Raw genomic sequence first — 25,064 nt, forward strand, 5'->3', positions numbered from 1 at the left:
TATGTAAAACCCCAACGGTCAAAACGACCCCCTGTGAGCAAGCACTTGGCTACAGTGGGAAGGAAAAACTCCCTTTTAACAGGAAGAAACCTCCAGCAGAACCAGGCTCAGGGAGGGGCAGTCTTCTGCTGGGACTGGTTGGGGCTGAGGGAGAGAACCAGGAAAAAGACACGCTGTGGAGGGGAGCAGAGATTGATCACTAATGATTAAATGCAGAGTGGTGCATACAGAGCAAAAAGAGAAAGAAACAGTGCATCATGGGAACCCCCCAGCAGTCTATGTCTATAGCAGCATAACTAAGGGATGGTTCAGGGTCACCTGATCCAGCCCTAACTATAAGCTTTAGCAAAAAGGAAAGTTTTAAGCCTAATCTTAAAAGTAGAGAGGGTGTCTGTCTCCCTGATCTGAATTGGGAGCTGGTTCCACAGGAGAGGAGCCTGAAAGCTGAAGGCTCTGCCTCCCATTCTACTCTTACAAACCCTAGGAACTACAAGTAAGCCTGCAGTCTGAGAGCGAAGCGCTCTGTTGAGGTGATATGGTACTACGAGGTCCCTAAGATAAGATGGGACCTGATTATTCAAAACCTTATAAGTAAGAAGAAGAATTTTAAATTCTATTCTAGAATTAACAGGAAGCCAATGAAGAGAGGCCAATATGGGTGAGATATGCTCTCTCCTTCTAGTCCCCGTCAGTACTCTAGCTGCAGCATTTTGAATTAACTGAAGGCTTTTTAGGGAACTTTTAGGACAACCTGATAATAATGAATTACAATAGTCCAGCCTAGAGGAAATAAATGCATGAATTAGTTTTTCAGCATCACTCTGAGACAAGACCTTTCTGATTTTAGAGATATTGCGTAAATGCAAAAAAGCAGTCCTTCATATATGTTTAATATGCGCTTTGAATGACATATCCTGATCAAAAATGACTCCAAGATTTCTCACAGTATTACTAGAGGTCAGGGTAATGCCATCCAGAGTAAGGATCTGGTTAGACACCATGTTTCTAAGATTTGTGGGGCCAAGTACAATAACTTCAGTTTTATCTGAGTTTAAAAGCAGGAAATTAGAGGTCATCCATGTCTTTATGTCTGTAAGACAATCCTGCAGTTTAGCTAATTGGTTTGTGTCCTCTGGCTTCATGGATAGATAAAGCTGGGTATCATCTGCGTAACAATGAAAATTTAAGCAATACCGTCTAATAATACTGCCTAAGGGAAGCATGTATAAAGTGAATAAAATTGGTCCTAGCACAGAACCTTGTGGAACTCCATAATTAACTTTAGTCTGTGAAGAAGATTCATTTACATGAACAAATTGTAATCTATTAGACAAATATGATTCAAACCACCGCAGCGCAGTGCCTTTAATACCTATGGCATGCTCTATGTAATAAAATTTTATGGTCAACAGTATCAAAAGCAGCACTGAGGTCTAACAGAACAAGCACAGAGATGAGTCCACTGTCCGAGGCCATAAGAAGATCATTTGTAACCTTCACTAATGCTGTTTCTGTACTATGATGAATTCTAAAACCTGACTGAAACTCTTCAAATAGACCATTCCTCTGCAGATGATCAGTTAGCTGTTTTACAACTACCCTTTCAAGAATTTTTGAGAGAAAAGGAAGGTTGGAGATTGGCCTATAATTAGCTAAGATAGCTGGGTCAAGTGATGGCTTTTTAAGTAATGGTTTAATTACTGCCACCTTAAAAGCCTGTGGTACATAGCCAACTAACAAAGATAGATTGATCATATTTAAGATCGAAGCATTAAATAATGGTAGGGCTTCCTTGAGCAGCCTGGTAGGAATCGGTTCTAATAAACATGTTGATGGTTTGGATGAAGTAACTAATGAAAATAACTCAGACAGAACAATCGGAGAGAAAGAGTCTAACCAAATACCGGCATCACTGAAAGCAGCCAAAGATAACGATACGTCTTTGGGATGGTTATGAGTAATTTTTTCTCTAATAGTTAAAATTTTGTTAGCAAAGAAAGTCATGAAGTCATTACTAGTTAAAGTTAATGGAATACTCAGCTCAACAGAGCTCTGACTCTTTGTCAGCCTGGCTACAGTGCTGAAAAGAAACCTGGGGTTGTTCTTATTTTCTTCAATTAGTGATGAGTAGAAAGATGTCCTAGCTTTACAGAGGGCTTTTTTATAGAGCAACAGACTCTTTTTCCAGGCTAAGTGAAGATCTTCTAAATTAGTGAGACGCCATTTCCTCTCCAACTTACGGGTTATCTGCTTTAAGCTACGAGTTTGTGAGTTATACCACGGAGTCAGGCACTTCTGATTTAAAGCTCTCTTTTTCAGAGGAGCTACAGCATCCAAAGTTGTCTTCAATGAGGATGTAAAACTATTGACGAGATACTCTATCTCACTTACAGAGTTTAGGTAGCTACTCTGCACTGTGTTGGTATATGGCATTAGAGAACATAAAGAAGGAATCATATCCTTAAACCTAGTTACAGCGCTTTCTGAAAGACTTCTAGTGTAATGAATCTTATTCCCCACTGCTGGGTAGTCCATCAGAGTAAATGTAAATGTTATTAAGAAATGATCAGACAGAAGGGAGTTTTCAGGGTGTTTTGAAACAAGGTTCGGTCAGATCGGCACACAGAAATGATCACACAGACTGCATTTTGCTAGAACAAACAGGCGTATGTTTATTCCCCACAAAAGCAGTTACATCAAACACAAGTGGTTGCAGCGCATAAAATATCTCTTTCTCTCTTACCGTGACGCCTTTAAGGTGGAGAGCCAACACCTTCGGCAGAGTGCGCTTGTCAACCGGCTGGGCGTTCGTACGCAACCCGCAGCAGACTCTATCGGAGCATGGCTCTGCCCCCTCTTTTCTAGTGTGTGCGCGAAGGGAGGGTGAATGGCCATCTCAAACTCCCAGGCGCACATAATTCCTCTAATCAACAGGCATCTGAAAGTTATTTCCTCTTGCAAAAACATAATGACCCCAGCTCTTCACTCCCAGTTCAGAATGACCCCAGCATGCTTCACTCCCAGTCGTTAGTGGCTACAAAAACAAATTCGTGCAATCAGTGTAATAATAACAAGTACATCATTAGGGTTACTTTAAGACAGGGGCAAAACAACATAATCTTTTCTCCACACATTCCACTCTTGGTGTTTTGCACCAGTCAATTTATGTAACCACTAGCAGATTCAGGTAATGCTGGGCTCCAGCCTATTCCAACGATTATGTCCTGCCATAGCATTTCCCACATTTCTTCTAGTGATTCACAAACAAAATTTTGAGTAATATAGTCTTGATTATACCTGTTCCAAACAATATACTCATATACAAAACTTGATGTTGTGGGGTCTAATGTGACATTATATTGGTTTACTCCAAAGGGATCATGACATAGCAAAGATAACTTCATCTCATACGCTGAAATATTACCCATTCCACCTCTCGCCGTAAACGTATAACATAAACACATGTAAAAATATTACAAAAAGTCATAACACATATTGCTATAATTAATAAAATGAAGGGCGGCACTAAGGTACTCCTGGCAGTGATGGACATCCCTGAAAAAATATCCCACCAATGGTGTGCTGACGCTTGCTGTACTAATTTTGCCACATGTTTTACCCGTTCGCTAGCTATCAATGTAGACACCATGAGACTGGAGACGTTGGACGTATGTGACTCTATTAATTGCTGAATTTCCGTAGATTGTTCCAATGCGCATTTGAAACGCTCCAGGGAAAGACTCCATGGGGAATGCAATACATCCCATTGTACCGAAGTCAGCCGACTTGATACAGAATAATTAGTCAAACGATACGTCCGATCACCCCAATGCCATAAATGCACATTGTTCAGGCAGCCAGTATACGGAACCAAAGGTACCTGTGAATTATTTTTCATTGTTGCAACACACAGAGCATGTGGGCCAATCTGCCACAACATTTCTCTTGGTGTTTCCCTAGTCCAGTCACAAAGTACAACCTCTGAGTCGGTTAGACATGGATTAGCATATCCAGTTTGCAGCACACAGGCCATACCCTTATCCGTTATATCACACAGTTTAGTATCAAAAGTTATATTGGTTTTTGGTTCTAACCACTCTCCATCCATATGCAAGAACCAATAACCATTAGTCGTTATCACAGGTAATACTTGATATTTACAAACAACCTTTGGTTGTATTACATTGTACTGGGTCCAATGCCCAGTACATACCGTTTTATTACATCGTGTAAATTCCGGATGCAGTTTTAACCATAAGGTATTGTTTATATTCCAAATCATCCTCCAATCATAATAGTTGCCTGTTGTAACTATACGCTGAAATCTTTCTCTTTGAGCTTCTGCATGAATAGTTTGTACTGCACATACTGTCCAATTTCCTATATGGGATAGATTTTTCAATGAATTGTATGTTTCATTCCATAACTTCAATTGCCATTGAAAATTCTTCTGCCATAAATCAGCGTTTTGTACTTGTCCCACCAGTGCTGTTGGTAACCACTCTCCTATCTGATGTAATACCTGAGAAGAATACTGACCTGTGTTTGACAACATGGTTCTGGTCACTTCATTATCAACTGTATTTGATACTCCTAGGACAGTTCCTGTTCCTCCTAATAAAGTGTCATACCACGCTCTTCGGCGCCTTTTGCAAGTTGGAATATTTGGAAAGGTAACTTGCCAATATACCTTTGTCTTCACTGTTGCTTGTGTCAAATAGGTGCAGGTATCAATTAAAGGTGCAACCTGGGTTTGTGTTGCCTTAGCCTCTGTTGGTAGTACCCACAGCATATACAGGAATGATCTCCTCCCTTTAATTTCAGTACTATTACTGATAGTATGAACCCTGAACCATCCCTTAGTTATGCTGCTATAGACGTAGACTGCTGGGGGGGTTCCCATGATGCACTGTTTCTTTCTCTTTTTGCTCTGTATGCACCACTCTGCATTTAATCATTAGTGATCGATCTCTGCTCCCCTCCACAGCATGTCTTTTTCTTGGTTCTCTCCCTCAGCCCCAACCAGTCCCAGCAGAAGACTGCCCCTCCCTGAGCCTGGTTCTGCTGGAGGTTTCTTCCTGTTAAAAGGGAGTTTTTCCTTCCCACTGTAGCCAAGTGCTTGCTCACAGGGGGTCGTTTTGACCGATGGGGTTTTACATAATTATTGTATGGCCTTGCCTTACAATATAAAGCGCCTTGGGGCAACTGTTTGTTGTGATTTGGCGCTATATAAAAAAATTGATTGATTGATTGATCATTACTTTACTCCACGGTTTAATAGTCCAGGTGGTTCCATTGACATTACTACATGAATAACTTGTCATATTAAAAACACACATGTTCACCCTAGCACGAAGAGTGACATTACATCCCATAGTAAATACTGGTATATGGTGTCTGGCAAAACAGTTCACACATCGCCATAGTTTGCAATCACTAGTGAGATTAGCCACTTTACATGATTGGTTTGCTGAGCAGGTGTAATCATCTTGCGTTCTGTTGTTGGCAGAGTTCTTCCATCCTGTTTGGAACAATGATATCTCTTCAAGTTCGTTTCCTTCTGTCATCCCCCAACAACTGGAGACCATGGCACCACCTACAAGGAGGAGTATGACCCAGCAACCGACACCTCCAATTCCGGGACTTCCACTGGTTGCCATGGCAGCGCCCACCTCCTGTGGTTCTTGATCACCCGATCAGCAACTCCCACCAGGGCATCAAGCCTAGACAACACAAGGGTAACTACGGGTAGAATGACGATGATTAGTCTTCTCTTACATAACACTTTGATACAGGCACATTTACCCATTTTTCTTCACCCTGATAGAGTATACTAACAGTTGCATCATTCCCTTGAGCTATAATTTCTGCCGCTTTAGGCGGTCCGTTAGGTTGTTTAACCCAAACTTTGGCACCTGCTTGATCTGAGGAACCAAAGCCTTGCGTTCCTCGTGTAGTTATTACTACGGGTTTTGGTATCTCCTGTACCAACCCCATTTCACAGGGTTTAATTATTAATTGAGCAATTTTGTCCCCTTTGTTTAATATCAGGGGTTGTTCTCCAAACAATCTACAAACCACTCCAATCTCGCCTTGGTAATCTGCATCTATCACCCCGGCTTGAATAGTCAGCCCTTTGAGTGATAGACCACTGCGTGGCAGGACGTGCCCATATGTGCCCTTCGGACACTGTAGGCCTAGCCCTGTTTTTACCACTTGAATTTGATAGTTGCTCTGACAGGTAATTCCGCTTGTGGATCAATTTTCCACATTTTGATGCTTTCTGTAGTATGCTCTATCTCTTCCCCTGAAATCATTCTTATCAAGGGTGTGGATCCCGACCCTATTGGCTGATTGTTCAACTGGTCCATGGCAGTAGTCAAATCCTGTCTCCATTGTCGCATAGTGCGATCTTTTGACAGCTTCAATAGGGTCTCTTTAAGGAGCCCATTCATTCGTTCTACTAGTCCCGCCGCTTGCGGGTAATAGGGAATATGATAAATAGTTACTACCACCATATAGGTTTCCAATTTTAAGTGGTATCTTTATACTTTTTCCATAAACCATTTGTCCTCCTAACCCAGTTAGCGGAACTACTGGTCCCTTCATTTTTTCTGGATTGCCATGAATTAATGAGGCCTCCGCTCCTGTGTCCACTAAAGCCGAAGTAACTTGAACTGATTTAATCCAATACATTTCCAATCGAACATAGGGCCTAATATCACTTGTGGACCATTGTGTTAAATCTCGGTGGGCCACAAGAGCTTGACCATTTTCCTAATCCTCATCATAACAATCAAGACTCCGGGAACGCCTTCCCTTATTCTTTCCTTTCTTTCTATCTTTCTTGACCTTACGCGTAGCAGCTATGTGCACCATGTCGTCATCGGAATCCTCCTCCTCTTCCTCCTCAATGGGAGGGGCACTCGGCTTAACTCCTTTTTCTCCTACCTGCATGATCACCATATGCACAGCCTTCAACTCCGCCCACTGACTACTTTTTCCTTCTCCTAATTCTTCTAAAGATTGACCTAATTGTGGGTTGAAAGCTCCTGCTTTCCATCGCCTTTTTCCTGCTTGATATTGACAAGAACCATCCGTAAACCATGCTCGACTTCTCTCATCATCTGACAAATCATCCCATCTTTTTCCCGCTTTCACAGGAGATTCCTCTAATGGTTGAACTTCAAAAGGTACCTCATCTTTCTCAGGAGCATCAGCTACTTGTTCATGCAACAGCGAAACCCCCTTCTCACCTGGCTTTACCCGCTCTGATAGATACCATTTCCATTTTATTACACTAGCCTCCTGAGCTGTCCCTATTCGGTGAGTGGTGGGATTACTCATCACCCATGCCAAAATTGGTATATGTGTCCTCATCATTACTTCATGTCCTGCCGTTTGCGATTCAGTTTCAATTAACGCCCAATAACATGCTAAAAGCTGTTTTTCAAAAGGCGTATAACGCATTCTCGCATCTGGGAGTTTCCTCGACCAGAACCCTAAAGGTTTTCGTATCCTGTTTTGTTTTTGCCATAAGCTCCAATTAGCATAATCATTTAGAGCAGACACTTGAAGTTCTACTGGTCCTGATTGCATTTTTCCTAAGGACACAGCCTGCTGTATGGCTTCCTTTGCCATATCAAATGAGCATTGTTGTTCCTCCCCCCATACAAACTCCTTTAACTGTCCCTCCAACTGTTTTACCTGTTGTTCTAACTTCGTCACTTTTTGTGACTTAGCACATTCTGACGAACGGACTGTGTCTAAAGTTAAGACTCGCTCCTTCCAAGCTTCCGCACAAATCCACATCATCTCTAAAATACCTCCCAATGGAGCTTTCGTTTTAACCTCCACCCGCTTTAACATCTCACATAAAACCGGTGGTGTCGCGGTGGGAATTGCTCCAGTCCACGGCCCAGGGCGTCCCCCGCGTCTCCGTAGAAGCTGGCCTATTTCTTTAAAAGTAATCCCATCCCACCCCGGGACCACTTCTTCCTGTTGAGATGCCTCCTCCACATCTCCTTTCCCCCTTCTAAAACAAAACATTTCTGTGTGTAGTCTGAACGCACTTTATCCTGCCGACAACGCCAAAAATGTTTTGAAACAAGGTTCGGTCAGATCGGCACACAGAAATGATCACACAGACTGCATTTTGCTAGAACAAACAGGCGTATGTTTATTCCCCACAAAAGCAGTTACATCAAACACAAGTGGTTGCAGCGCATAAAATATCTCTTTCTCTCTTACCGTGACGCCTTTAAGGTGGAGAGCCAACACCTTCGGCAGAGTGCGCTTGTCAACCGGCTGGGCGTTCGTACGCAACCCGCAGCAGACTCTATCGGAGCATGGCTCTGCCCCCTCTTTTCTAGTGTGTGCGCGAAGGGAGGGTGAGTGGCCATCTCAAACTCCCAGGCGCACATAATTCCTCTAATCAACAGGCATCTGAAAGTTATTTCCTCTTGCAAAAACATAATGACCCCAGCTCTTCACTCCCAGTTCAGAATGACCCCAGCATGCTTCACTCCCAGTCGTTAGTGGCTACAAAAACAAATTCGTGCAATCAGTGTAATAATAACAAGTACATCATTAGGGTTACTTTAAGACAGGGGCAAAACAACATAATCTTTTCTCCACACAGGGAATACTGTTAAGTCTTCTATTTCCATACCATAAGTCAGAACAAGATCTAAGATATGATTAAAGTGGTGGGTGGACTCATTTACATTTTGAGCAAAGCCAATAGAGTCTAATAATAGATTAAATGCAGTGTTGAGGCTGTCATTCTCAGCATCTGTGTGGATGTTAAAATCGCCCACTATAATTATCTTATCTGAGCTAAGCACTAAGTCAGACAAAAGGTCTGAAAATTCACAGAGAAACTCACAGTAACGACCAGGTGGACGATAGATAATAACAAATAAAACTGGTTTTTGGGACTTCCAATTTGGATGGACAAGACTAAGAGTCAAGCTTTCAAATGAATTAAAGCTCTGTCTGGGTTTTTGATTAATTAATAAGCTGGAATGGAAGATTGTTGCTAATCCTCCGCCTCGGCCCGTGCTACGAGCATTCTGACAGTTAGTGTGACTCGGGGGTGTTGACTCATTTAAACTAACATATTCATCCTGCTGTAACCAGGTTTCTGTAAGGCAGAATAAATCAATATGTTGATCAATTATTATATCATTTACCAACAGGGACTTAGAAGAGAGAGACCTAATGTTTAATAGACCACATTTAACTGTTTTAGTCTGTGGTGCAGTTGAAGGTGCTATATTATTTTTTCTTTTTGAATTTTTATGCTTAAATAGATTTTTGCTGGTTATTGGTGGTCTGGGAGCAGACACCGTCTCTACGGGGATGGGGTAATGAGGGGATGGCAGGGGGAGAGAAGCTGCAGAGAGGTGTGTAAGACTACAACTCTGCTTCCTGGTCCCAACCCTGGATAGTCACGGTTTGGAGGATTTAAGAAAATTGGCCAGATTTCTAGAAATGAGAGCTGCTCCATCCAAAGTGGGATGGATGCCGTCTCTCCTAACAAGACCAGGTTTTCCCCAGAAGCCACCGGAAGTGCTGAGACAAGATGCCGCTGCCACAAAATGCACCTGCTGTCTCTCCTCATTTGTCTGCAGAGGATAGAACTGCACATCTACTACACTCAAATCTTTGATGTCAGACTTCATAAATGTTAGTGGCCTAAAAGTTATCAGACCAAATTTTATCAGAAGATATTTAGTCCGCTGATGGTTTTCAAAACTATCTGAAAAGCTAATTCGATAATGAAAACATTAGCTTCCATAATTAGCGGATTAGCGGAACTCTGCCCACCACTGTTGAAATCCGCCCTTTTCAGGTTTCGAATCCCGCAAAACCTTGGAGAGGTCACCGCGCTGCGAGATCTGAGTAACATTGAGAACTGCTTTGAGATGCTCTGATGACGCTGCACTTTAACCGCTGCACACGGACAACAGCATTAACATAAAACTATTTTTATATTGTGCCTAAAACTCTCGTGAATATATTCTCTGGGTTTATAGACGTTGTTATTGTGTTTGTTTTATGTAAACATGCAAGAATCACAGGCTGTCTCTCTGTTATTATCAATGGGAGCTGCTGTGAGCTCTGCTCGCATCCTGATCATGTCCTTCTGGGGGAAAGTGAAGTTTGCTCTTTAACGTCTTGATTATTGTTCTTTACAACACTGTTTGTCCTCTTTGTTCCAGATTAATATATATAATATGTCTGAAATTCAGTTTGCGTTTATTAAATTCCACGCAGATTAAACGTAGCAGACACGGATTATTTGTTATAATTGTTTTAGCAAGTTTTCAGGGTATCATGCAGCAGTCTCTTATTAACGTGACGAAAAGCATAAAAAATACATTTTTGTAGTATAATAGTCCAGCGGCTAAGAGAATATTTAGAGCAAAATCGTGCAAATGGTGATACAAGCACCAAAGTTGGCACAAATACTCCTTAGACATTACTCTTTTGAACAAACCGACTGGTCACTTGAATTTTCAATAGGGGGCCAAGTAGGGGTCAACTGAAGAATTACACAGGGGTCGAAATTAAAAATGCTGAAATCATTTTGAAAACTACACCACATTATTTGTCTGATTGTAAAGATTCCAAAAAGGTATAGTTTTGACTATCTATGCCTGAATGATCAGAAGTTATGGGGTAAAAACAGCAAAAATGGTGACAAAGGTCAGTGTCAGTTTGTACAGGGGTCAAAAGTTAAAGTTGCTCTAATTTTGGTAAAAAGTGATACAAATTATTGGTTGAGCTAATAGGATTAATAAATGGAATAGTTTTGATTGTGCTGAATGTTTGGTCTCCAAAGTAAAGGTCAAACAAGGTCAACATCCATTGGATTCTATGACATGTAACATGATAACTAAGCATGATACATGGTGCAAACTATTCCTTTTTAAAACCCTGTTACCTCAACTAAGAATTTGCATCATTTTTTACCAAAATTGGAGCAACTTTAACGTTGACCCCTGTACAAACTGAAACTGACCTTTGTCACCATTTTTGCTGTTTTTACCCCATAACTCCTAATCATTCAATCATAGATAGCCCAATCTATACCTTTTTGGAATCTTTACGATCCCACAAATAACGTGGTGTAGTTTTCAAAATGATTTCAGCATTTTTAATTTTGACCCCTGTGTAATTCTTCAATTGACCCCTACCTGGCCACCTACTGAAAATTCAAGTGGCCAGTCGGTTTGTTCAAAAGAGCAATGTCTAAGGAGTATTTGTGCCAACCTTGGTGCTTGTATCACCATTTAGACGATTGGTTCAGTTATCTGCTGCACTATAATATTAATTTACAATTGTCATCATGTGGATTCTCTATTTTGTTTTGACTGCAGCGACTCTCTGGTGCGCAAGGGATTATGGGATACATGAAAACCCTGGATGGCATAAACAAATTAAAATGTGTGAAATACCAAGTGCTCCAGTACTTTTGAGGGCAATTGAGAAACACAAGGGCATGTGTATATTTAAGTGAAATGCATCATCCTGGTGTCACTCAGACAGCAAAATTAAGAGATTATTCTAAAAAAGTCCTTCAGAGAGCAAATGTCCTTCCAGTCTTATTATACTAAACACATTCTTCTAGATTGTGTTTCTTCAAATAACTAAACTAATACCCCATCACACATCATCACAGAATGACAATGAATGGTGTCAGAATGACGAATCGACCCAGATCCAAAAAGTTTAGGGTTTCAGTTCCAAAACATTCTGACAGCAGTCTGCGAAAGTCCACACAGTTGGTCCCAGGCAGCTGGGTGTCCTGAGTGTGTTGCACATCTTCAAAACACTCCAGGGACACCTATCCGACGGCGGTCTGAGGGCCATCTGACCGCAATTTACATATTTTGAAGGTGGCATAAACAGCATCTGAAATGATCTGACCGCGGTGTACAGCAGGGACCTAGCAGTCAATATGTGTCACTGATTTCAAAATGCAGCTTGCTCTTCTTAACCAGATGTGTGGTGCTGTGACATGTCAATTAGGGATGCACCGATACCAGGATTGTGTGTCGGCCCAATCCCGTATGCATGTACTTGTACTAGTAATCATAAAACTGCTCCAATACAAGACACCTGATACTCCTTTACAGCAGCGTGATGTCAACTTCTCAATGCATTGTGTTTGTATTGTGTGTCGATCACAGCAGCCCGTGTGAGGCGGAGGTCGTGGTTCAACGGAACTGCCCATTTCACTCACGAAGCGTTTGATGCTGCGAGCTTTTCACCTGTTTTCTGCAGCTCAACTCCAAGTGTCAACATTTTTATGTTTTTTGTTCTTTAAAACTTTGTGCTGCTCTGCGTGTCTTCACTAAAAACAGCTGATCTGCACACATTAACAATGCTTGTTTGTTTTTTTCACCCAAATGCACCTAAAGTCTCTTTCTGAGGATGACATGATGTACAAATATGCTGAAAAACGTAAAAAAAAAAAAAATCTCTACCTCTCAATGTGGTCGTGCTTCTTCCATAAATACACGTTGTGAATTCGTCCTGCTCAGACGGCCATCCAGGGGCGAATCGAGATGGAAGGGGGGGGGGGGGGGGGCGCATGCTTCCCCTCCACACTCCGAGATTAAACATCCACTTTTGAAGACAATTTTTCATACTCTTACTACTACTACTAATAATACTATAATAATAATAATAATAATAATAATAATAATAACTTTAACAATTAAAATGTTGAGAAAGAATTTAAATGTTAGAAAGAACTTAATAGTTACATTTATAAACAATGTAGATTATAAACTTAATTTTCCCTTTACAGTGCTGTCAACATTTAAATATGTGGTCAAGAAAGATGTCTATTTTATTTTTTATAAAACAAGTATTTATGTTTATTGAAATCAAGAAAGGGTGAAGTGAGTGTTGGCAAAACTGGTTATCATTTTCATGTTAAGGTGGCGGGGAGGGGTGTTGTCAGCAACTGGTGAAAGTAACTAATAAAGTAACTAGTAATCTAATTGAATTACATTTAAAATTGAGTAATCAGTAAAGTAAGTAATGAGTAAAGTAAGTTACATTTTCAAAGTAACTGTGGCAACACTGATGCTCACAGACGTAAGTAAAGTCAGTGATGGACAGTTTCAGTTCTGTTCCTGGTCTTGTATATTTCGTAGTGCTGAAGTCCACAGGTTACATTTCAGTCAGATGTCTGCCAGTGTCATGTTTATGAAGAAACACACAGTTAATGATGAAGCACAATTTGTTGCAGTCAAAAAGTGAAGTTACATGATTTAAGTGAAATGTTTGTAAATAAAAGCAAGTAGCAGTTGTAGTCAAAAAGTAAGGAACAACTGATGAATATAAAACATTTTCAAAGTCATCATAAAACTGGTATCATTAAGTACCCAAATGTAAGTACTCGTACTCAGTCTGGGAAAAAGTGGTATCGGTGCATCCTTAATGTCAATCATCTGGGTGGCACCTGGGGTGTCCAATCAGATTTCAGGGAGGTCCAGTGCCACTTAGAGTCCCTTACTTGAGAGAGTAGCGTCAACTGAGAACATGGCGCCATTTTGGGGCCAACTGTGCTGAACTGTGCTTTTTAAAATCATTTAACCACATACAGCAACACATCCATGTACAGGTACTATCAAAATAAATATAACAAGAGCAATCAGAGATTTATGACATCCGCCAATCCAAATATGGATCACCTCCAAAATTAAATGGAGTCTTCCGTGCCCTAATATCTATCTGTGGTGCAAATTTGGTGAGAATCCGTTGACATAATCCTTCAAAGGCCATATAAAGAGAAATCTTGATCCAGAATCCAGATCCGAATCACCTCTAAAATTCAATGGTGTCTTCAACGGTCTAATATGTATCCGTGGTGAAAATTTGGTGAGAATCCGCAAAGTAGTTTTTGTCAAATTTTTGTCAAAATCTGTGCAGCAGTTTTGATGTAAACTTGCTAACAGACAGACAGACAATGAACATAAGTCATTTTTAATACATCCTTGGCGGACATAAAAAATAGTTAAGCTATCAAATTTACATAATTTACAATTTATAATGATTATTAATTAATTTAAGTCTGATTTATGCTTCTGCAGCTCTGCAACTCCGTGTCACGACACTGATGTGCGTGACAAATTTTAAAGTTATCTGTCGCTGGATATGCTTTATTATGGATTCATTTGACCCTCAAGTTTTTCTTTCTACAATCATCACCTCCAAATCAAAGGTAAGCTGTACAATTTCCTGTTTTTCCAACTTTGTGTTGTAAAGTTGTGGACATGTACAGTAGTGTACATTGGCTTCCTGTTAATTCTAGAATAGAATTTAAAATTCTTCTTCTTACTTATAAAGTTTTGAATAATCAGGTCCCATCTTATTTTAGGGACCTCGTAGTACCATATCACCCCAATAGAGCGCTTTGCTCTCAGGCTGCAGGCTTACTTGTAGTTCCTAGGGTTTGTAAGAGTAGAATGGGAGGCAGAGCCTTCAGCTTTCAGGCTTCTCTCCTGTGGAACCAGCTCCCAATTTGGATCAGGGAGATAGACACCCTCTCTACTTTTAAGATTAGGCTTAAAACTTTCCTTTTTGCTAAAGCTTATAGTTTGGGCTGGATCAGGTGACCCTGAACCATCCCTTAGTTATGCTGCTATAGACTTAGACTGCTGGGGGGTTCCCATGATGCACTGAGTGTTTCTTTCTCTTTTTGCTCTGTATGCACCACTCTGCATTTAATCATTAGTGATTGATCTCTGCTCCCCTCCACAGCATGTCTCTTTCCTGGTTCTCTCCCTCAGCCCCAACCAGTCCCAGCAGAAGACTGCCCCTCCTGAGCCTGGTTCTGCTGGAGGTTTCTTCCTGTTAAATGGGAGTTTTTCCTTCCCACTGTCGCCAAGTGCTTGCTCACAGGGGGTCGTTTTGACCGTTGGAGTTTTTACGTAATTATTGTATGGCCTTGCCCTACAATATAAAGCACCTTGGGCAACTGTTTGGGTGAGCCTTTGCCATTCTGGTTATTCTTCTGTCCATATTGATGGTTGTTTTCCTTTTTTCTTCCACGCGTCTCTGTTTTTCTTTGTCCATTTTAAAGCATTGGAGATCATTGTAGATGAACAGCCTATAATTTTTTTGCACCTGCATATAAATTTTCCCCTCTCCAATCAACTTTTTAATCAAACTACGCTGTTCTTCTGAACAATGTCTTGAACATCCCATTTTCCTCAGGCTTTCAAAGAGAAAAGCATGTTCAACAGGTGCTGGCTTCATCCTTACATAGGGGACACCTGATTCACACCTGTTTGTTCCACAAAACTGACGAACTCGCTGACTGAATGCTACACTACTATCATTGTGAACACCCCCTTTTCTACTTTTTTTTTTTACTAATAGCCCACACTCATAGCCTTAAGAGTGTGCATATCATGAATGTTTGGTCTTGTTGGATTTGTGAGAATCTACTGAATCTACTGGTATCTTGTTTCCCATGTAACAATAAGAAATATACTCAAAACCTGGATTAATCTTTTTAGTCACATAGTACTACTATTATTCTGAACACTACTGTATGATCCATTTGTAATCAGCATGCACATCGCAAAAACTATTCAAATATGATGGCAGACGAAAGAGTGAAAGCAGAAAAGTGTCAAATCACAACCTTTTCTCTCTGATTTAACAGGTGCACGTCAGGCTGTGGGTCTGAGTCTGAGCACAGTATGAAAAAAAAAAAAATCAATAATTACAGAAATGACTGCTATTTCAATTCAATTTCAATTCATTTAATTTATATCAATCAATCAATCAATTTTTTTATATAGCGCCAAATCACAACAAACAGTTGCCCCAAGGCACTTTATATTGTAAGGCAAGGCCATACAATAATTATGTAAAACCCCAACGGTCAAAACGACCCCTGTGAGCAAGCACTGGCTACAGTGGGAAGGAAAAACTCCCTTTTAACAGGAAGAAACCTCCAGCAGAATCAGGCTCAGGGAGGGGCAGTCTTCTGCTGGGACTGGTTGGGGCTGAGGGAGAGAACCAGGAAAAAGACATGCTGTGGAGGGGAGCAGAGATCGATCACTAATGATTAAATGCAGAGTGGTGCATACAGAGCAAAAAGAGAAAGAAACAGTGCATCATGGGAACCCCCAGCAGTCTACGTCTATAGCAGCATAACTAAGGGATGGTTCAGGGTCACCTGATCCAGCCCTAACTATAAGCTTTAGCAAAAAGGAAAGTTTTAAGCCTAATCTTAAAAGTAGAGAGGGTGTCTGTCTCCCTGATCTGAAATTGGGAGCTGGTTCCACAGGAGAGGAGCCTGAAAGCTGAAGGCTCTGCCTCCCATTCTACTCTTACAAACCCTAGGAACTACAAGTAGCCTGCAGTCTGAGAGCGAAGCGCTCTATTGGGGTGATATGGTACTACGAGGTCCCTAAGATAAGATGGGACCTGATTATTCAAAACCTTATAAGTAAGAAGAAGAATTTTAAATTCTATTCTAGAATTAACAGGAAGCCAATGAAGAGAGGCCAATATGGGTGAGATATGCTCTCTCCTTCTAGTCCCCGTCAGTACTCTAGCTGCAGCATTTTGAATTAACTGAAGGCTTTTTAGGGAACTTTTAGGACAACCTGATAATAATGAATTACAATAGTCCAGCCTAGAGGAAATAAATGCATGAATTAGTTTTTCAGCATCACTCTGAGACAAGACCTTTCTGATTTTAGAGATATTGCGTAAATGCAAAAAAAAGCAGTATATACCGCCAAATCACAAAAAAAGTTGCCTCAAGGCACTTTACACAAGTAATGTCTAACCTTGTCAACCCCCAGAGCAAGAACACAGGGGAGAGTGGTAAGGAAAACTCCCTCTGATGATTTGAGGAAGAAACCTCAAGCAGACCAGACTCAAAGGGGCAACCCCCTGCTTAGGCCATGCTACCAAGACAATTTACAAAAACAATTCACAAAACAAATCTACAGGAAATTTTGCTGGTACACAGGATGGGAAGCCTGCAGAAGAAGACACCACTCCCATCTCTGGATAGAGCCGCACCTCAAACAGAGAGAAATAACAGAATCAGGCATCAGAAAGACAACAAATAGAGTATAATTTGTCAGCATTAAGCAACAAGAAAAACAGAAGAAATACTAAGGTGATCGCCACTAGCCCTAAGCTTCACTAACAAACCCAGATTTTAGATAAAGTTGAGGCCGTGGCACGCTCCGTTTCCATCCATCCATCCATCCATTTTCTTCCTCTTTATCCGGAGTCGGGTCGCGGGGGCAGCAGCTCAAGCAAAGCTGCCCAGACCTCCCAATCCACACACAGCTCCTCTGGGGGAACCCCAAGGCGTTCCAAGCCAGCCGAGAGATGTAGGGTAAAATGCATAGTAACATACTATGACAGTATGCTAGCCATATGAAAGGGACTCCGGACTCACTTTTCCTCAAATTAGTGAGTGTCAGTGCTGAACTTTAATTTGTACCTCTGTTACTTTGCACATTCAGATTGTTCAGGGTTTTAATGAAAATACATGGCGATCAGACGGGACAGTTTATCAAATGTGAGCGGAAAAACCGTTGTACAAAATCCGATATTTATGGTGTTTATTACATAGAAAACAATACAGAAACATCCGGTTTATACCCTGACTGTTCAGTGGGTTTAAAATTAATTAAGCTCTCAAATTTACAATTTATGATGATATATTTAGTTGCAGTTTAATCAAGTCTTTCAATGTACAAATTAGTTAAGTTTTTTCAAACATCTACGGGGGATCCTGAATCAGAACATACGCCTCATTTAATGACCGGGTCAAAATTTCCTCTGAAATTTTTTTTCTGCCAAACGTATCTGATCCATTATGAAAATGTAATCAGCGTGCACACTGCTAAAACTATTAAAAAATGATGGGAGACAAATCACTGAAAGCAGAAAAGTGTCAAATCACAGCCTTTTGCTGTGTCTGATTTAACAGGTGCACGTCAGGCTGCGGGTTAGAGTCTGAGCAAGGTTTGAAAAAATAAACGGTTTTTGAATCACGGAAATGACCCTGGTCCCACATGCGTGGGGTTTTTAATGGAAATACATTGCGATCAGACGGGACATTTTATCCAACTTGAGCAAAAAAATCTGTTATACAAAATCTGTTATATACATTGTTTATTACATGGAAACAATACAAAAAAAAAAAAAAAATCCTGACAGATTAACAGCGAACAGTATTTTGGCCCCAAGATGGCACCATGACTCATATGACCGGGACAACCTATAAACATTTACAACAAAATTAAATTAAATTAAACACGAATAATGTAGACCACTTTTGTTGAAGCATGACTTTATTTGCTGAATATATTTAATTGTGTAAAGCACACTGATACATTCCATGAGCACTCCAGAATTAGCACTCTCTTCCAAATTCATAGGAAAAAACTCCCTCTGATTTGGAAAGTGAAAATTGCCACATGGCACAGTAATGCCAACTTTGGTCTTTGTCACTTTCTGTCTGCGTTCGCTTTACACTTTGATCATCTGTTTTTGTTTTCTCTCCTCCCTCCCACACCTTAGCCCAACAACCGACCCTGAATTGGGCCAGATACTGGCCTCTCTTTCCTAGCCTGTGACTGGTTGAAGTCTAAGATGCTGACGTCAGCCTAACGTTGATGTGGCATGAGCACTGTGCTCCTATTTGTCATTTAGTAGAGGGAATTCCAGCGCTGCTCTCCTATTGGTCGTTTAGGAGTTAGATAGATAGATAAATACTTTATTAATCCCGAGGGAAATTGTGTGTCGTCTGTCGCTCTCATTCATACATATAAAAGTTACACAAGTTAAAAAAATAACTTAATGAATAAAAACAGCACCAAGACAAGTTAATAAATAAACAGTACAACAAAGGGCAACAAGTGACAGGAGTCAAGGCACCTGACACTATGTTTAGGCATTTATAGCCCCTGTCTGCTGCCCTGGCTGATGTGGCTACATTATACAGCCTGATGGCCCGAGGGACAAAAGAATTCTTCAGTCTGTCAGTAGAGCATCTGAGGGAGAGGAATCTGGAACTAAACAGCCTATAATGTTTTGTACCCGCGTATAAGTTTTCCCCCCTCCAATCAACTTTTTAATCAAACTACGCTGTTCTTCTGAACAATGTCTTGAACGTCTCATTTTCCTCAGGCTTTCAAAGAGAAAAGCATGTTCAACAGGTGCTGGCTTCATCCTTAAATAGGGGACACCTGATTCACACCTGTTTGTTCCACAAAACTGACAAACTCACTGACTGAATGCCACACTACTATTATTGTGAACACCCCTTTTCTACTTTTTTTTACTAATAGCCCAATTTCATAGCCTTAAGAGTGTGTATATCATGAATGCTTGGTCTTGTTGGATTTGTGAGAATCTACTGAATCTACTGGTATCTTGTTTCCCATGTAACAATAAGAAATATACTCAAAACCTGGATTAATCTTTTTAGTCACATAGCACTACTATTATTCTGAACACTACTGTATATGTACTTAATATATTATCAAAATCTTTTTGAATTTACATACAGGGAGAGGACATGCTACTCATCCTTACTGAAACAAATGAACCATACCAGGAATGTGAACCACAGTAATAATTTTAGTGGACAAGCCAATCTTGAATATTACACTTTGGACACCATTGGCATGTTAATATGAGGCATCCACCACAAACAGGTCTGATATAGGGCAATAAAAAACATGTGGGTGGATGACATTGTGAATTTTAGGATTCAAGGTCATTTGCGGGTCATGTTCAAATTTGCCTGAATTTCTATGCTTTTCAAATTGTATTTTTCCATCTCTTGCAGGGTTTCACTGATTGAAATATTGTTTTAGTAATTGAATTCTATAATTAAAGTAATAAAATATATTATTTCTTGGTTTATTTTCTTGTGTCAGTACATACAATAATACACAATAAAAGGTGATATTCGGCAAGCACGATCTGCTTCTGTTATAACTTTCAGCCCATTGGTCATGCCATTTTTGTGAAGTGATCACTTGTATTTTTATCATGCCAAATATGCAGAGGAGGGATGGAGTCATAATTACCACCAGTTGTTTGCAAGCTGACTTGAAACTTGATTTGGGACTTGCAGATCGATGACTAGAGAATGACTTGATAGTGACTTCGTCCCACCTCTGCTAATATGTGCCTTATTATTGCTCCTTTTGTCATCCTACAATATTCCGTCACTGAGAAAAAACATATTTAAGTATATTAGATACGTGTCATCAAAAGACTTTTTCCATGGTCATTATTGTCATTTCAGGTAACAAGTTGTAGCACACCAACCTGGTTCTAAATGAATCATGGATCCTGTTGCCATAATTAGACGGAAAAGACCTTACAAAGACTGTGATGAGCATGGCTGCTTTCTCTGTGGTTGCACGTCTGATGATCCGTGAACTGCTTTAGCAGATGGAAAAAGTAGACTTAGAACTGTTGGTGAACAGTGGAAAGAAATTGGTGATATGAAGTATGCTGATGTATTAAAACAACTTGAAACTCTTTCCAAAGAAGACTTTGAAGATTCATAAATCCAATAGCATAAGACCTGTTACTCCATGTTCAGCATCTGCAAACCAGATACATAGAGTAGAAAAGAATCACGAGGCATCGACAGAGGCATCAATGAGCAGTTACGTACCAACCCTAAGACACAGTTCTCAACCAGGAATAGACAGCCCAGTCTCACGTTTTTTTCGTCCTCCCATGATGAAATGAGCCAAATTTTCGTGACAGGGTTTTTTAAACTCACTATTACTAACCCTATTCCTACCCACACCCTAACCTTAACCATAACCTAATCCTACTCCCCCCCCTCACTTTTTATTTCATGCAGCCATCACGGAATGAATGAGAATGAAGTCGTGCTGCCGTAACAAAAATGAGGCACTTTTTTGTCACAATATCACAAACCAATAGATGAATGTATATTTCGTGCTGCTGAATCACGACTTGCCGTGAGACCAGGTTGGAATAGAGTGGGCACTGTGCATGTTTTGCCAAATGCTGAATAAGAGAAAGATGCATAGAGTGGAAACTCTTGAGAAAATCAGTAGAGCTTATTTGGCATGCACACTCAAACTCTACACAGAAAGGCCACAAGTAGGAATTGATCTCATGACCTGGTTGCCATTGGGCAACAGTGCTAACCATTAAGCCACTGTGCTGCGTGCTTCCAAACAACTAATTTACATTATTCTCAGTTAACTGTGGACCCTTTCACTCTATTTACAAGTGTACCTAAAAAAAAAAAAAAAAAACAGTGCCTTATTGCATTTTGGAGTAATAAAAAATTTAAAGAATTAAGCCAAGGCTTCTGGAGAAAAGTGGATGTCCACCAGTCGTGTTCCTCCTTCAGAAACATCTAGAAAAGACTCATTATATTAAATGGAGAATCTCTAGTGCACAAACGAAGAAGCTTGGGAGGATTAAAACACTGAGAATGGAGGCCTAAATTAACACTCAGGAATTGATTATGTTTTGTTTTAAAAGTCCAGCAGAACCTCAGGATCATAACTAAGGAACTGATGAATTATTAATGCAAAAACACAGGCATCCAATCAAGGAAAAAAACACTAACAAACAAAACAGATGCAAACAAAAGGCTCTACCTTCATCAACCTTTTTATGTTGAACTAATTGAAAGTAAGTTTAGCTGACACATTGAAGTCAGTATTGTTATTTTTACATGTTTCTTCTCAGGACTCTTAAATATGAGAATAATTTTGTCTGACCATTTGGATTTGCACCCCATAAATCACAGGATCAAGAGCAGGAGGGAGCACGTGCAACACAATAGATGCTATCTTCTGTTTGTTCTGATAAGTCAGGGGAAACGGTGCAGGGCGACCATGACCATGCCCAACACCAGCATAACGAATATAGAGTCAGGTGAGATGCACAAGTCTGTAGTGCCCGGCTGTTCAAAACTTTTTCTTCCGGCTCAAACACACTGCTGCAATTTTCACGTAGGTGAGTGTGATGCTGCCCAGAGATGAGCCCAGTATGAACACGGTGTAGCCGATGCCGTAGAGTTGATTGATGAGGACACTTTCACATGACAGTTTGAACAAAGAGGCATTATCACAGAATGGGTTAAAGATAACCTGCCTGCAGCGTGACAGACGGATGGAGAGGCCCAGCAGGATGGATACCATAACAACAGGCACAATCCAGGCCGACACAGACAGCTTCACCACCATCCTGTTGGTCATGATGGTGGAGTAGCTGAGGGGCTTACAAATGGCCACATATCGATCGAAGGCCATGATCATGAGCACAGTTTGAGCGGCACCTAATGAAAATGAGCCAAAAAAGGCCTGAATGACACAGTTTACGTAGTGAATATAACGATCCGTGATGGGAACAAAAACCTGACTCAGTAAAGGTGGAATGGATGGCTGTTGCTTCAAAGACATCGTAACAATCATATTACAGAAGAGCAGATACATGGGCTGATGGAGGCTCTTCTCCAAGGAGATCAGGATGATCAGGCTGATGTTGGACACCATGATGAAGATGTAGGTGAGGAGGAGGAAGGTGAAGACAGGAATTGAAGCATCTGGACTGACCTTTAACCCTTCAAGATTCAGCATATCTGCATTGAAAGTCTTGTTCCCATGGAGACGATCTAAAAGAAAAAACACACCGTTTGCTTTGTGATGTTACTTTGTGATGACATCAGTGTCATTTTTAGACTTAATGACATAAATGTGACCTTTTCTGTATCATTTGAATTAAACATTTGAGTGTGGAAACTATTTCATTCATTTCTGCTTTCGTTTATCATGAAATTGTTTTTTGGTACTTATTCTAGTTCAATGTGGACGTTTGTGGAGCTTTATGTAATAAAAAAAAAATCATAAAGTGGAAGGTTTACACAACTTGAAAAATTAAGAACTCCACCAACTTATCAATGGATAATCAATATTACCTTCACGTCGCAGCTGACAGCCACAAAGCTGACTTTAGCCACGTCAGTGATGTCATAAAGGTGGAAACAATGAAATTTAAACTTCTCTCACAAATACAGAAACAACAACAAGAACAGATAAAGGTCTGATGAACGTGACAAGTTTTAGTGAGTCCAACAATGTCTTCATCTTATTAGCACTCAGAGGTCCAGAAACAAGAAAAAACTTTTTTCTTGTGTCTGAACCAGGAGGCTAAACAGAAAAAGTTCTTTTCCTATTGTTTTAAAATTTTCATTGAATCATTTAGGTCACTTTCCCATCTTTTTAAATGCAAAAATGGTGACTTCTTCAAAATTCTAATTGATGATAGATTTTTCATTTTTGGCAGAACTTCCACGTCAAGAAAGTTCTCAAAAAGAAGCTGTTTTTCTTTTTGAACATTGCAAGATAAAATGTTGAGGTTTTGATCAGATGGAATGCATTTAGCTGACACATTGCTCTGTTGTTGATTTAATCAGATGTACAGTTAAATAATTCTAAAAGAACATAATGAAGATGATGATCAGTGCCTGTCTTCCAGTCGAGTGGATCTCTGCTGCTGTGATGCTTTGGACCTGGATGAGCAGCTTAAATGAGCAGTTTGTCCTCGCTTCATGGACTAACATCATCCGATCCTCCCGAGAACTTCACAAACAAATGATGTCACTCCACTCTCGTGCATCTTCACACAACTCTGAACGTGTTCAGCAAAGTAAGATGCCACTACATACAGTAACACCCCTATCCACAGGACAAAGTTCTATTAGGTTCCCACCACAATCCAGAACACATTAAGCCCACCACATACGCTGGCATTCCTCCTATCAGGCTGGTTTGTGCCTGACTATTCCCAGGATGTTTGATGCAAGAGCTGAGTTCTGTCTTGCCTGATCTGCGCCGATTGCTTCTCTTTACAAAGAAAGTCATCTTGTCCCCCCTGTCTTTTCATTCTCAACTGACCTTGTGGAAAAAAAAGCCGTCTTGTTACTCCTAGCTCACTTACAATTACACAATATTATTCAGTCCCACTTCCTGAAGTGCCTTCCTGAAAAATGTCAGGACACATAGACCCCTGTAGATCTAAATTATGTTTAAAACTTTTCAGCTCTTGACAGTAAAGAGTGGCATCTTAAGGGCCCCTTCACACATAAGATTGAAGCCGACTAGCACACGAAGGAGGAATTGCATGCCATTTGTGAAAATGGAAGCTGCTCCAACTCCTCATACACCTGTCGCTACAACTATTTGCACACATCAGCGGCCAAAAGACGGTGTGCCCTGGGAGAGCGTATTCGAGCCCTCTCTGCGGCAGGTGTCGGCCATATTCCAGGTGACACACTTGAACATCCAACACTTAGAAAAGGTGGTGCTGTTCACGCTGTTAGCATAAACAGTGAGCAGACGATCCCCTTTAGAGCTGATGTGAACATTTGTGTAAATGCCCCCACAAGTGTGGCATTGCAAAAGCAACACCGTGGCCTTGCATGTGGTGGTCGCGGCCCCTCTCCCGCATCCCCCCAACACATGTGCGTGCGGTGGGGGCACACTTGCATAACATGCTGATATGTACGAGGTCTATTAGAAAAGTATGCTGACCTTATATTTTTTCAAAAAACCATATGGATTTGAATCACGTGTGATTGCGTCAGACAAGCTTGAACCCTCGTGCGCAATGCTTGAGTTTTTCCACGCCTGTCGTGTTTGCGTCATTCACCTGTGAGCAGGGCCTTTGGAGGTGAGGATGTGGTCCACACCCCCTCGGCGGATTGTCATTGTCAGGAAATGCGGGAATGATTTGGGCTTTTTTTCCATCAGATTTTTTTCAGAACACTGTTCGAGACTGGGCAGCTGGAAACCATTAGAAAAATTATCTGGCTTTCGGTGAAAATGTTACGGGCTTGGTAGAGAATAAGGAGTGTTACTGTCGCTTTAAGGACGGCCCCCAGTGGCTGTGGGGCGCGCCGTGCTCCGAAGCCACCATCGACAGGCTGAATGACCTTTTTCATTTCTAAATGGATGGCTGTCTGGATCCTGGACCATCGTGTGCCA

General features: G+C 40.8%; 1 pseudogene; it reads right to left on the reverse strand.

Annotated features, from left to right (window-relative positions):
• Window positions 1–21,770: 21,770 nt before the first annotated feature.
• Window positions 21,771–22,658, reverse strand: LOC117517486 (annotated as a pseudogene).
• Between the last annotated feature and the right edge of the window lie 2,406 nt (window positions 22,659–25,064).

This window comes from Thalassophryne amazonica, chromosome 9, assembly GCF_902500255.1.
Source record: "Thalassophryne amazonica chromosome 9, fThaAma1.1, whole genome shotgun sequence".
Taxonomy (NCBI): domain Eukaryota; kingdom Metazoa; phylum Chordata; class Actinopteri; order Batrachoidiformes; family Batrachoididae; genus Thalassophryne; species Thalassophryne amazonica.